This window comes from Triticum aestivum, chromosome 5A (assembly GCF_018294505.1).
Source record: "Triticum aestivum cultivar Chinese Spring chromosome 5A, IWGSC CS RefSeq v2.1, whole genome shotgun sequence".
NCBI lineage: Eukaryota > Viridiplantae > Streptophyta > Magnoliopsida > Poales > Poaceae > Triticum > Triticum aestivum.
In genome coordinates, this window is record NC_057806.1 from 618,142,147 (window position 1) to 618,151,663 (window position 9,517).

A 9,517-nucleotide genomic window follows, 5' to 3' on the forward strand; every position below is an offset into this window, starting at 1 on the left:
TCTCGGCGACCGCGCCGACCCCGGCCATCGCCGCCCGGCGTCTCCCTCCGGCCACCGGCGCTCCGGATCCGGCTCCCTACCTCCACTCTGGTGGCCACCTCCGATTCCGGCGATCTCCTCGGTTCGCATGCCAGCGGATCTAGATCTAGACGAGGCGGTTGACTTTTTGCCCGAAACCCTAGTTTATTTGCTCCTGTTCATCATGTCGTATCTCCGCATCCGTAGCTCCGTTTTGGGCATATAGCATATCAAAATGTTCGTCTCTGAGAGTACATCATTTCATCTCATTGCATCATTTTCATTTGAGTTCGTCTTGATGCCCAAAATGCTGTTAGAAGAGTGCTACTTGAGATAATTGTCAGATCTGCTGCTCCATTTAGATGTTTGTCATTTTTGCCATAATTATTGTGTGCATGATATGCCCATGAGCTCTACATATGTTTTGTTAAGGGTTTTGCCATCTTTCCAAAGGTGCAACCCATGTATTTTTGTTATGTGTGTGGTGACTAGCACAAGCTTGCAAAGTGAGGCACTTGATAATGCTGATTTCAGTGACTTAGCATTTTCACTAAGTCCTTGATCTGTTTATCTCATATGTCCATAGGTTCATGTTGTTTCCTAGTGATCCGTGCCTCTTTTGAGGATGATCAGTAAGGATGTTTTGTTAATCTTGTAGTGCTCTATCCATCCATGTCTTTGTTTGCAATTATGGAGCACCCTAGCTTGAGTCAATCGAGCTCTACTTTTGTCATTTTGTGAATCCGGGCAGATTGTCTACTTGTTAGCGATTTTGCCGAGGATGTTGTAGTTGATCTGTGCATGCTATGTTATTGTTCTTGCCATGTCTAGCTTGCATTTTGTGTATTCTTGATGGGTGTATGCTTAGATTGTCATGACTTGCTCTGTAGTGAGTGCATCGAGCTCGTAAACATGCCTACTTGATATCTGTTTTCAGCATGTTCCAGTTTTCACCAAGTCCGAGAACTGATTATGTTTTTGTCATGTTCACATGCTTGCAAATGTATTTTCTGATCCCTTTTGGCTCAAGGTCACTAAGGGACTTTTGTTAAGATCTTTGAGTAGCTCCATGCCATGCTTTACTTTGCCATGTTCAGGTCCTGTAGCATATAGTTTTGTTGCTCCGAAGAGTGCTATCTGATCTGAAATTCCAGACAAGTGTTAACTTCACTAAGTCTGAGATCTGTTTGCTAAATGCATTTTTGCCATGCTTGTTTGAACCTGTTAATGTATGAATTGGCCGTAGCTCAATGCTAGACTTTTGTTAAGCATCATGATTGGATTCCTGCCATGTATTTTGATGCCATGTTTGAGTGTTGTAGCATGTTCATCTTGTTGCATTTAGATGGCTACTTCCTGTAAGTCGCAGAACGTGGCCATATTTGAATTGATTGCCATTTCCAAAACCGTAACTCCGATTCCAGCGTTCTTTATATCGTTTTCAAGCGATTTCATCTCATCTTTCCAGTGGCACACTTGGATTTCCAAGTTGAGGTCAGGTTCATGCATTCCTTGTCACATCTTGCATATGCATCCCGCATAGCATACCATCCTTGCATCATATTGTTTGAGCTTTGCACGGGGTTGATTGTGTTCCGTTTGCTTGTTTGTCTTGTTTGGGTAGAGCCGAGAGACGAGTTTGCTAACGAGGAGCCCATTGAGTTTGCTTTCGAGGATCCAGTCAACTCTGACAACTTTGCAGGCAAGATGATCATACCCTCGATATCACTACTATCTTTGCTTTGCTAGATGCTCGCTCTTTTGCTATGCCTATGCTACGATGCCTACCACTTGCTTATCATGCCTCCCAAATTGCCATGTCAAACCTCTAACCCACCATGTCCTAGCAAACCGTTGATTGGCTATGTTACCGCTTTGCTCAGCCCCTCTTATAGCGTTGCTAGTTGCAGGTGAAGATTGGAGACCGTTCCTTGTTGGAACATTATTTATTTGTTGGGATATCATTATATTGTCATGTTATCTTAATGCATCTATATACTTGGTAAAGGGTGGAAGGCTCGGCCTCTCGCCTAGTGTTTTGTTCCACTCTTGCTGCCCTAGTTTCCGTCATATCGGTGTTATGTTCCCGGATTTTGCGTTCCTTACACGGTTGGGTTATAATGGGAACCCCTTGATAGTTCGCCTTGATTAAAGCTTTTCCAGCAATGCCCAACCTTGGTTTTACCATTTGCCACCTAGCCTCTTTTTCCCTTGGGTTTCCGGAGCCCAAGGGTCATCTTATTTTAAACCCCCCCGGGCCAGTGCTCCTCTGAGTGTTGGTCCACCTGTCAGCTGCCGGTGGCCACCAGGGGCAACTTTGGGCTGGCCTACCCGTACCTAAGACAATCTGAGTGTGCCCTGAGAACGAGATATGTGCAGCTCCTATCGGGATTTGTCGGCACATTCGGGCGGTGTTGCTGGATTTGTTTTAACCTGTCGAAGTGTCTTGAAGAACCGAGACACCGAGTCTGATCGGAACGTCTCGGGAGGAGGTCTATTCCTTCGTTGACCGTGAGAGCTTGTCATGGGCTAAGTTGGGACTCCCCTGCAGGGATTTAAACTTTCGAAAGACGTGCCCGCGGTTATGGGCAGATGGGAATTTGTTAATGTCCGGTTGTAGATAACTCGAACATTAACTTAGTTAAAATGAATCAATAGTGTGAGTTACCATGATGGTCTCTTTTCGGCGGAGTCCGGGAAGTGAACACGGTGTTGGAGTAATGCTTGCGCAGGTTGTCCTCTAGATTCTCGTTCGCGCTTTGCCTCCTCTTCTCGCTCTCTTTTGCGAATAGGATAGCCACCATATATGCTAGTCGCTTGCTGCAGCTCCACATATTTTACCTTGCTTTACCTATAAGCTTAAATAGTCTTGATCACGAGGGTGCGAGATTGCTGAGTCCCTGTGGCTCACAGATTACTTCCAATCCAGATGCAGGGCCTGATGATTCCGCTCCAGGTGACGCGCTTGAGCTCAAGTGGGAGTTCGACGAGGACTCTCAATGATACTATGTTTCTTTTCCTGATGATCAGTAGTGGTGCCTAGTTGGGGTGATCGGGACCGTGTCGCATGTTGGGTTATCTTTTATTTTGGCGCCATAGTCGGGCCATGAGTGTTTGAATGATGTAATGTTATTTATGTACCTTGATTGACGTGGCGAGTGTAAGCCAACTATGTTATCTCCCCTTTTATTATCTATATATTACATGGGATGTTGTGAAAGATTGCCTAACTTGCGACATATACTTTCAATGCGATTATGCCTCTAAGTCGTGCCTCGACACGTGGGAGATATAGTCGCATAGAGGGTGTTACAAGTTGGTATTAGAGCCTTCCCCGACCTTAGGAGCCCCATTGCTTGATCGTTTTTAGCGGCCGAGTTGTGTCTAGAAAAAAATGTTTTGAGTCATTTAGGAATTATATATCGGAGAGTTTAGGAATTCTTTTTACTTCCCAGTCTCCTCATCGCTCTGGTAAGGCATCCTGACGTAGAGTTTTGACTCTTCTCTTCTCAAATTTCACTAAAAAAATTTAGGATCATGCGGGTATCTTGGAATCGTTCCGATGGTTTTATGACGAGAACATTGTCTTGGTGCCTCCTGTCAGGGGTTTTGTGGAAGTGTCCCAGGGAGTTGAGCTCTGAGGTGCTGTCGTCATAATTTTATAGTTGCAGTTCTGGAATACCTGAGTTTAGTACGCTGACATCAAAAATCTCTTTTATGCAGTTCGTTGGTGAGATAACCTCGATGCCACCCAGTACTGGGGCGGGAGTTCGGGAGTATCGCCATAACTTGTATAACGGATGCTTTTCGAAGGTTGAGGTAGATGGTTTCCGAAGTTTTTCTCAGTTATGTGTTGAAGGATGGATACAGCTGGATGTAGGATTTGCTAGATTTGGGTGAGATATTATGCTTCCCCTGTATCCCCAACACCTGATTGCATAACCGGAAAGGTTCGGGAGTTTCATAGGTGGGAATTCTTGTAGCTCTAGTTCTTCTTCCATGGATATTTGGTTTGAGATTGGGATTTCTTACCGAGTATTCGTTCTTGATCCGTACCTTGTTGATTTATCTCTCGACCTAAATTCTAAGTGGCTTCTCAATTTATGGATATGTGACCATTTCAAGAGGAATGCATTCGTTCATTTTGTTCGGATGTGAAGACTTTATGTTGCAATTTTCATTCCGTTGGATTCAGCTTCATTTTATCTGTCAATGTGCTAATGGTGGTCAACCTCTTCAGGATGGCTCCCGCTAAAAGCACCAATCAGAATCAGAATCAAGATCCGCCACCACTTCCACCTCCTCCGGAGGCATGGCAAGCTGTGATGGCCGCAACCAATGCAAACACACAGTTGATCATGCAAATTATTCAAGAGCGCAATCAAGGCAACCAAGGGAACCAAGGCAACAATCAGAATCATTTTGCTACACTCAACCAGTTCCTTGCTAACGGGCCAAAGACTTTCAGCAATTGTGTTGAGGCAACCGATGCTGATGATTGGCTCGTGGATCTGTGCAAGCATTTCGAGTGCAGTAACGTCAGGCCTGAGGACTTTGTCAAGTTCACATCCTTCCAACTCAAAGATCAAGCTACAGAATGGTTCCAGCAGTACAAGGATTCCAGAGGTGGACGTGTGATCACTTGGGATGAATTCCGTCAAGATTTCAGAGCTCACCATATCCCTCAGAGCGTGGTTGAAAGCAAGCGTGAGGAATTCCGCAACCTGAAGCAAGGCTCTTTGCCTGTCTATGACTACAACAAGTTGTTCTAGAAGCTCGCCCGCTTTGCCAAGCAGGACGTCCCTGACGAGAAGAGCATGATATACCAGTTCAGGGGTGGTCTCAGAGAAGAAATCCAGCTAGCTCTTGTTCTCTTTGAGCCCTTGAGGTACGATGAGTTCTACAACATGGCATTGAAGCAAGAGGCCGCTCAACTGAGGTGTGATGCTTCCAAGAAGCGAGTCAGAGACACTACTCCTTCTTCCTCTACTCAAGTGGCCAAGCAGCAGAAGTATTGGCTTCCTCCTCCTCCGTTTCGTCAGCCGTATCAGAAGAGCAAAGGTGGCAGTGGATCTTCCCACCCACCCAACCCTGGCTTTCAGAACAAGACTTCGTCTCAAGCTCTAAGATCGAGTGCTCCGTATCACCGTCCGCTTTCAGAGGTCACGTGCAACAAGTGCCAACAGAAGGGTCACTATGCCAACAAATGCTTCAATCAGAGGCGCCTTCCTCCTCCTCCTTCTGTGAGATCGACAAGTACAGTTGTGGTCAAGCATAACCCCAAGCACGCCAAGGTCAACTTGATGAATGCAGCTCAGGCAAAGGACTCGTCAGATGGCATCATGGGTAACCTTCCTGTTAACGATGTTCCTGCAAAAGTTCTTTTTGACACGGGTGCATCACATTGTTTCATCTCGAGACCGTTTTCATCTAAGCATGGTTTGGCTTTGCAAATTTTGCCTAGTCCATTAGCAGTTGTCTCTCCCGGTAGGCGCATGCATGCTAACTCCATTGCTCCGGATGTTACTATCACCTTGGGTGACTACAAATTTCTTTCTTCTCCAACGGTTCTTGGTGACTCGGATATTGATCTTATTCTCAGGATGGATTGGCTATCTAAGCATAAGGCTCAACTTGATTGTGCAGCCAGGCAGATTCAATTGACTCATTCGTCTGAGGATGTAATTGTCTTTGCCGCTCGTGACGATACCATCCGTCTGTTTTCTCTCAATGAGAAGGGTGAACTGGATGCTATCTCGCAAATTCCAGTCGTTTGCGAATATCAAGACGTCTTTCCAGAAGAACTTCCAGGAATGCCTCCGCACCGGCCAGTTGAATTTGTTATCGATCTTGAGCCTGGCACGGAACCTGTGTGCAAGCGTCCTTACAAGCTTGGACCTGAAGAGTTGAAGGAGCTGAAGAAGCAACTCGATATTCAAGAGAGAATGGGTCTCATCCGGCCTAGTTCTTCTCCGTGGGGTTGTGGTGTTCTTTTTGTGAAGAAGAAGGATGGAACGGGCCGACTTTGTGTTGATTACCGTCCATTGAACAAGAAGACCATCAAGAACAAATACCCACTTCCCAACATCAACGAGCTGTTCGAACAACTCAAAGGTGCCCAAGTATTCTCCAAGCTTGATCTCCGTATGGGTTATCATCAGATTCGCATCCGCGAGCAAGATATTCCCAAGACGGCTTTCAGGACAAGCTATGGTTCATATGAATACACTGTCATGTCTTTTGGCCTCGTCAACGCTCCTCTGACGTTTTCTCGCATGATGAACTTCATCTTCAACGCCTACACCAATGACTTCGTTTTGGTCTATCTTGACGATATTCTGGTTTTCTCGAAGAACAAGGAAGATCATGCCAAGCACTTGCGTTTGGTACTCGATAAGCTGAGGGAACACCGGTTCTATGCCAAGTTCTCCAAGTGCGAATTTTGGCTCGATGAGGTTCTTTATCTTGGTCATATCATCTCTGCCAAGGGCATTGCGGTGAATCCTGAGAAGGTGCCTGCAATTGTGAATTGGGAACCTCCTCAGAACGTGAAGCAACTCCGTAGCTTCCTCGGTCTTGCAAGCTACTGTCAAAGATTCGTTGAGAACTTTTCTAAGATCGCGAAGCCTCTCTCAAATCTTCTCCAGAAGCACGTCAAGTACGTTTGGTCTCCGAAGTGTGACATTGCTTTCAACACTTTGAAAGAGAAATTGATCACTGCTCCAGTTCTGACTCCGCCTGATGAATCCAAGCCGTACGAAGTCTTTTGTGATGCCTCTCTCCAAGGTCTTGGCGCAGTGTTGATGCAAGAGAAGAAAGTTGTGGCTTATATCTCTCGCCAGTTGAAGCCCAATGAGAAGAACTACCCCACTCATGATCTCGAGTTGGCGGCAGTTGTGCATGCTCTTTTGACTTGGAGACATCTCTTATTGGGAAGAAAAGTGGACATCTTCACTGACCACAAGAGTCTCAAGTACATCTTCACTCAGCCTAATCTCAACCTCAGGCAAACTCGATGGGTCGAAATGATTCAAGAGTATAATCCGAGTATCGAGTATACTCCAGGCAAGGCCAATGTGATTGCTGACGCATTGAGCAGGAAGGCTTATTGCAACAGTCTGATTCTCAAGCCTTATCAACCCGAGCTTTGTGAAGCTTTCCGCAAACTCAATCTGCAAGTTGTTCCTCAAGGTTTCCTCGCCAACCTTCAAGTCTCTCCTACCTTGGAAGGCCAGATTCGCCAAGCTCAGCTTCTTGATGCTATGGTGAAAAAGGTGAAGATTGGTATTGCCAAGAGTCAACCCAAGTACAAGTGCTACCGCCTTGATGACAAGGATACTCTCTTCTTCGAGGATTGTATTGTTGTGCCCAAAGGTGACCTCCGTAAAGTGATCATGAACGAGGCTCACAATTCTCTCCTCTCCATCCACCCTGGGAGCACGAAGATGTATCAGGACCTCAAGCAGGCTTATTGGTGGACTCGAATGAAGCGAGAGATTGCTCAATTCGTGAATGAGTGTGATGTCTGCAGAAGAGTGAAGGCAGAACACCAAAGGCCAGCTGGTCTCCTCCAACCTCTTGCCATTCCAGAATGGAAGTTTGACCACATTGAGATGGACTTCATGACTGGGTTTCCAAAGTCCAAGCGTGGCGATGATGCTATATTCGTTGTCGTCGACAAACTCACTAAAGTGGCTCACTTTCTGCCTATCAAAGAGTCAATCACTGCAGCTCAATTGGCGGAACTCTATACCTCCTGAATTGTCTCTCTGCACGGTATTCCACAAGTGATCTCTTCAGACCGTGGCAGCATCTTTACCTCCAAGTTTTGGGATTCTTTTCAGAAGGCCATGGGCACCAACATCCGCTTCAGCACAGCTTTCCATCCTCAAACTAGCGGTCAAGTCGAGCGTGTCAACCAGATTCTTGAAGATATGCTCAGGGCTTGTGTGATCTCCTTCGGCATGAAGTGGGAGGATTGTCTTCCTTATGCTGAATTCTCCTACAACAACAGTTTTCAAGCAAGTTCGGGCAAGGCCCCATTTGAAATTATGTATGGCAGGAAGTGCCATACCCCTCTCAACTGGTCCGAAACCGGTGAACATTAGCTTCTCGGAAATGACTTAATCATAAAGGCGGAGGAAATGTGCAAAGTCATTCGAGATAACCTCAAAGCAGCCCAATCCCGTCAGAAGAGCTACTACGACAGTAAGCACCGTGATTTGGCTTTCGAGATCGGAGATCATGTTTACCTCCGCGTCTCTCCTATGAAAGGTACTCGTCGCTTCGGTATCAAAGGGAAGCTTGCCCCTAGATACGTGGGACCTTTCAAGATTGTCAGCAAGAGAGGCGATCTCGCCTATCAACTCGAGCTTCCTTCAAACTTTGCAAATGTTCATGACGTGTTCCATGTCTCTCAGCTCCGAAAGTGCTTCAAGACTCCTGACCGCACCATCAACTTCGAGGACATTGAGCTCCAAGAAGATCTCTCCTATCGTGAGCACCCCGTGGCTATCCTTGAAGAGACTGAACGCAAGACTCGCAACAAGTCAATCAAATTCCTCAAAGTCAAGTGGTCACACCATTCCGACCGTGAAGCTACCTGGGAACGCGAGGATCACCTCCGTTATGAGTACCCGGCATTCTTTCAGTCCTAGATCTCAGGACGAGATCCTTTCGTAGTGGTGGAGTGTTGTAACACCCCAGATGTGATTTACCCAATTTGTACTCCAACTCTTGCCGTTTCCGGCGTTAAGTTATTTTATTTTCTTGGGTTCGGGTCTTTGTCTCCGTGTGTTGTTATCATTGTCATGCATCTCATATCATGTCATCATGTGCATTGTATTTGCATATGTGTTCATCTCATGCATCCAAGCATTTTCCCCGTTGTCCGTTTTGCATTCCAGCGCTTCGTTCTCCTCCGGTGGTCATTTCTACCTTTCTTTCGTGTGTGGGGATTAAACATTTCTGGATTGGACCGAGACCTGCCAAGCGGCCTTGGTTTACTACCGGTAGACCGCCTGTCAAGTTTCGCACCATTTGGACGTCGTTTGATGCTCCAACGGTTAACCGAGGGACCAAAAAGGCCTCGTGTGTGTTGCAGCCCAACACCCCTCCAAGTTGGCCCAAAACCCACCAAAACCCTTTCCATCATCTAGAGCGTTCGATCACGATCGCGTGGCCGAAAATTTGGACTCTCCTAGCTCCCTCTATGCCTATATATACCTCCCCCATTCCAAATTCGCGGATCCCCTCTCCCAAACCCTAAAAATCGGATCTTCGCCGCCGCCGGACACGTCCGGACGAAGCCGGACGCGTCCGCCGCCACCGCCTGCCCAACCACGTCGCGCCACGTGTCCCGCCGTATCTCTCCCCGCCGCCGGCCCGGGAGGCCCGAACCGGCCCCCCCGAGGCCCATCCGCCGCGCGCCGCCATGACGCCTTCCCCGCGCCCATCTTCCCCGAGCGGCCGCCACCTCCATCGCCGTCTCCGGCGACAC